Genomic DNA, 5,718 nt, shown 5'->3' on the forward strand with positions numbered 1-5,718 from the left:
CGGAAGACGAAATGAAGAATAAGTATCCTTACTTGTTCCCCGTACCTGCAGGTAATTCAATTCCTAGCTTGACTATATTGATAGATAATGAGATTATGTAGCTGTGAGGCATCTGTAAGTTACGGAATGCAGGTTGATAGGTATAACTTTTAGAGAGACCTCGCTGGAATTTGTTTTTGCAAGACGCTAACTTAACATTCAAGGACGAATGTTCCTAAGGAGGGAAGGATGTTATGCCTCGTATTTTTTTTATATGTAGTGTGCATCGTGATCTAGAAGACGTAAAGAAATATTAGGCAAGGATGTTATTTCCAAATGTGATATTAAGTATGAGTTGGCTAATGTAAGTGTCATTAACTTTAAGTGTGGGATTAATTAGTGGCTAATTTGGATTGATTTAATCCAATGGGCCCCACCACTCATAATTGGTGGCTGATTAGGATTAATTTAATCCAATGGGCCCCACCACTCAAGGCAAAAATTAAAAAGGAATCAGATTGTGGGCTGGCCTTAGTGGACAGGTGTAGAGGGGGGCTGCCTCCACTTCATACTATTAAATGAGGTGGAGAAATCCACTCCATGCTAAATAAAGTGGTGAAATGCATTGCGGCATATCATCTTCTTCTTCACCACTTGTCTTAGGCAGCCATGGAAATGGAGAAACCAACCCTACAACTCTTGGACAGCAGCTGCAAATAATTTGGTTAGTAATCTCCTTGTTTGGTGTGTTGATTCTTTAGAATACCCTTGTTAATTATCCATTAATTTTAAGAAGGGGGCGTGACCAGTAGCTTAGGAAGTTTGTTTTAGTTATTGAATGTGCTAAGTATGAATGGAAACCATAATCGGATTATTAGTGGTGTCCTGTTGGTGCTTGGGCTGTTTACTATGATTCTTTGGGTTATATGTGTTATTGGTATTGCTGTGGATAATTTGGATTGTTGTCGGATTGGGACGAAGTAAGGAAAATAGGGGAGGTGCTGCCGAATTTTCGTTAGATTATTAGCTAGCTTACAAGAAAGTAAAGCACGACGTTTATCTAATTTCGGCACGATTGTTGCTTGTTACAGATTAATAGATTGAGCAGTAAATATTGGACGTGCGGCTCGATTATATGGTATGTAACGCTGTCCCTTCTTTCTTTGCTTGGCATGACTTTTAAAAATAAGCGAATAACAGACAGATTTGATACTTACCTCTAGAGCGTCTAGGTGACGTATATTCTTGCTTCCACAATTATTCCTCTATATATGGGCTATGTCTAAGGCTATGATGATCTCTAATATCTATGGTAATGCTTCTTAGAGTCATTGAGATTTTACGTTTCCATATCGTATTAAAGGTTCATAATCTTGATAAAACATTAATCTTTGGTAATACTCCTTGCTGGTTCACGTTGATTGTTCTATTGAGTTATAAGAAATGATTTTAGTTGCATATGGTTGCTCATAATATTCTGCTCGTGCATAGAGTCATTTATCATTTCACCGAGTCCCGGGCCGGGTAATGTTCGTGCGGAGTTTCTTGCATATGTCATCGAGTTCCTCACTAGAGGGCCGGGTATGTATATTATATATATGATTGGTGATGAGGATGGTTATGATGATGATGATGACGGAGATGACGTGATGATTATTTTGCCGAGCCCCTCAGTAGGGAAGCTGGGCACCTTAAATGTTAAATATATGCATGATTTTCACTTAAAAGGGTATATGTGTAGCGATATTGTTTTTCGACTTGCCATACTGGTATTCTGTCATCTTTACCTTATGCTTTACATACTCAGTACATTGTCCGTACTGACCCCCCTTTCCTCGGGGGGGGGGGGGCTGCGTTTCATGCCCGCAGGTGTAGACGCACAATTCGGTGATCCTCCCGCCTCGGATATCTACTCTGCTGATTGGGAGAGCTCCACTGTTCCGAAGCCCAGTCGTTTTGGTACATAACTTTTGTGTAGTCTTTTGCTCGTCTATGGGTATGGCGGGGCCCTGTCCCGTCGAGTTTCACTAATGTACACTTAGAGGTCTGTGGACATTATGTGGGTTGTATATATATGTTTTGGATAATGGTCTGGACATGATTTGTTTGGGATGTCCGCTTGTATAGGGGCAGCCTTGTCGGCTGCGTACATCATTGTGTATTGTGTAGTGGCAGCCTTGTCGACATACGTATGTTATTATGCTTTGAATAGTGGCAGCCTTGTCGACATACGTATGTTATTATGCTTTGAATAGTGGCGGCCTTGTCGGCTCGCGTATGCTGTTATGGTTGAATGGTTATGACTCCTTATGAGACAGGTCCTCTTATATATATATGACGTTGGGGTTAGCTTGATTTGATTAAATTCCATATTGTCTTAGTTTCAGTTGGTTATACTTAGCAGGTTTGTATGTGGGTGTCCAAAACGGGCACTAGTCACGGCCCATCGGGTTGGGTCGTGACACTTTTCAATGACCCTTTTCAAATATTTCTTTTGAAAACTTATTTATAATATTTTTCTTTATGTTTCAATTGTTTTGTACATGCATGTTTTGGCTTATCTATTAGGAAGAAGGATATCGCAGTAATCAACAGGATTGTTCCAAGACAAAAAGAAGACAAATAAAGCAATTGACACAGATCAACTCACTTTTTAACTAAAAAGTTTTTTGTGGATTTAGGAAAAGTGTTGTGCATCTTATACCCAAGAATTAGGTTTTTAATAAGCATGAACATACAACTGTGTTTGTTGATGGTACAAATGAAAACCTCACAGAAAGTAAAATTATTTTTTTCCAACAACTAAAGTTACATGGATGACACTTTTCTGCATCACTCTATTAGACATTGTAATATTCTTTTCGTGGGACTCATTTTTAATATACTGACTAATGAGATTATACAAACCACTCAAAGGGTCATTTATGTTGTATTGTCATATGAGACTACCCCCACAGAAAGGTATTTTCCTCGCTCAACAAACCATACCTTAATCTGGTGACATGAAGAAAGAAAGTGAGATTGATGCATCAAGAGAAAGAAATCATGTGTCGATGGGAAGATTTATGCATCGTCGGATAGAGATCATGCATCGTATGAAGAGATTCATGCATCATGTGAAATAAGTCAAGAAACAAGGGGCACAATTCATGCATTATATCAAAGGATTAATATATAAAAGGAAACAAGTCATGCATCACAGGGAAAGATTCATGTATCGTGAGAAAGAAGTGATGCATTGCAGGAAAAGATTCACACACCACGAGAAAGAAATAATGCATCGCTCGAAAACATTCATGCATCAAGAGAAATAATTCATCCATCAAAAGAAGTCATACATTTCAAGAAAGTCATACATCGACTACATCATTTTCATTTGCAAGAATAAGATCAAGAGAACCTATGAACAATGATGTCAAGCGAACATCAACATATTACAGTATCCTATTTCAATATTTCAAAAAAAGGAAGATTACATTGAAAAGTTACATCGAAAAAAGAAATACAAATTTTTGTTCTTTACATCAAACTAGAAGTACGTAATGTAAAGGGTTGAAGTAGAGTACTTAAGAACGCACATGGTAAAAGAGACAATCTCTCCATTTCAATTAAGTATTAAGATAATGAGTTTTATCTCAGGTTTTTTAGAGCATCCCAAGATGATGAATTCTCAAAAGAACCAAAAAGGCGGAAGATATCAAAAAGATTCAGCACAACGTGGATCCTTTTCTTAGTAACAAACTAGAACATAGTCCGAAGAGGAGTACTAAACTATTAGTATGCAAGCAGCAGAGTGACTTCCCCCATAATCTTTCATGCACCGAGATCACCCCATAGACGTGATATGGCGTAATTGGCCCCGAAGAGATCTTTTACAAGCATCTTATAATTCATAACATGAGATAGTCGAAATAATGCAGAATTAAAACATTATTTAAAACAAAAAATCAAAATAGTCATTAAAAACTCTTAAAAACAGAGTAGATGTCAATCATCTCAGCATGTATTTCTAAATCACATAGACCATCAGAGCTAGACATAACAATATTAACCCCTATAGGATGAGGGATCCTCACTTGCCTAGAATGAGGTCTTTCTCTTAGCATTTACATGGCTTTCTCGATAGCTACACCTATGCAGGCGCATAGTTAATGGATAAGGAAATTGATACTAAGTAACTCATTATCTGCTAACGAGGAGTACTCATCTCAAGAGGTACATAGAAATACAACATCTCAACAAACGAGTTGTATAGTTTAAGGATAACTAGTGAACACCAAATCTCAATCACGTAAGGCATTCCTATGATGTAGTGGGGTTGCTACTAAACACTTCATCTCAAGTCATGAAGAGTGTTCACCCCAAAACTCCCCTTTTGTACTAAATTTAGATTCATTCATTCATTCAAGTGTGAGTGTGTGTGTAAATGTGAACACAACTTGCACGTAAGATTCATTTCATTTACATTTCATTTTATACAATCTTAGACCTTCCTTCATCACATCACACACTATACATACTTCATATAATCATATAAGTCCTTTAGACAAAATCCTTGACATACTTTTCTTAACAAGCTTCCTAAACACTTAACAAGAATATCTTTATTTAAGCATACTCTCAAGCCTTTTTTACATAATAGCTTTATAAGGTACATTTAACAAGAATAGCATAATTTTCATCTTACTTCACGTAAAAAGCCTTCATAGACTCATTCAAAATAAACTAGTAACTTTACATTCATACAATTCAAATAAACACCGCCATCAAGAAGGTGGACCATACCACTAAAGAGCATTTCAAAAATTAAAGCTAATAACCATAAACAACTTACCCTTCAATCAATGATTTCATCACCTATAACATTTTACTCTATATTTCATCAAAATAAAGCCCTTTGGGCAGTAGGTAAACAACAATAGTAAGCACAAGAATTCATGCTCATATAACTCATTTCTTAAGCCAACATTAGATTAAAAGCTTTAAAAAGATATTATTGAGGTTTTAACCTTAAAATCATCAACTAACATCATAAATACCATTATTAATTCATTAGAAACGTTTTCATGCAAGACCCATGTTTATATTTGAAGATAGTAGAAACTAGGGTTGAAAACCCCTTTCGAAAAATAGTTTGAAGGGACTTCTTGAATGAAAGAGAGTTCAAGGAGGGATACCATACCTCACATATAATCAATAACAATGGTTTTTAAATGGAGAAACGACCACCAACAGCCCTCCTAGAACTCCCTGACTTCTAGCTTCAATGGAGAGTTGAAAGAGTCTTCTAAGAGAGAGGGGTTTTGGATTTAAGAAAGAGGGGTTTAAAATGAGGTCATTGGGTTTAGAAAACTTTAATATACCTAATGAACACTAAAACTAACGTCCTAGGGTCATAAAATACTTGGGATGATTTACAAAACACCCCAAGCCAAGGCAGTCAACTTTACAGCTTTTTGGGCAGTCTAACCAACGGACCGTTTGTCGAGAGACGGGCCGTTGGTGAGGTATGGTTGGTTGATACTTCGCTCCATTTGGAGCCTCCACAATGCCAGCATGTAGGGACAATCGACGCCCTTGGTCAACGGGCCATTGTTGGACCAACGGACCGTCCTTAGGGTCGTCGTTTGGTCACTGCTGTAGCAGCTTGCTGCCAAGTCTTGGGCTCTTTATCTAGGGCCCCTTGTGGGTCCTAGGTGGGGTCGTACCTGGACGTTTAACCCCTAAAATAAGTAGTTT

The 5,718-nt window shown here is 37.5% G+C and overlaps 1 long non-coding RNA gene across 1 annotated transcript; it reads left to right on the forward strand.

Moving 5' to 3' along the window:
* The first annotated feature begins 594 nt into the window (after positions 1–594).
* On the forward strand, positions 595–2,305 carry LOC138338980 (uncharacterized). Its single transcript, XR_011211904.1, has 4 exons — positions 595–703; positions 1,071–1,117; positions 1,849–2,190; positions 2,235–2,305. It is a non-coding gene; the product is annotated as an uncharacterized lncRNA (long non-coding RNA).
* The last annotated feature ends 3,413 nt before the right edge of the window (positions 2,306–5,718 follow it).

Source organism: Solanum lycopersicum, chromosome 10 (genome assembly GCF_036512215.1).
Source record: "Solanum lycopersicum chromosome 10, SLM_r2.1".
Classification (NCBI taxonomy): domain Eukaryota; kingdom Viridiplantae; phylum Streptophyta; class Magnoliopsida; order Solanales; family Solanaceae; genus Solanum; species Solanum lycopersicum.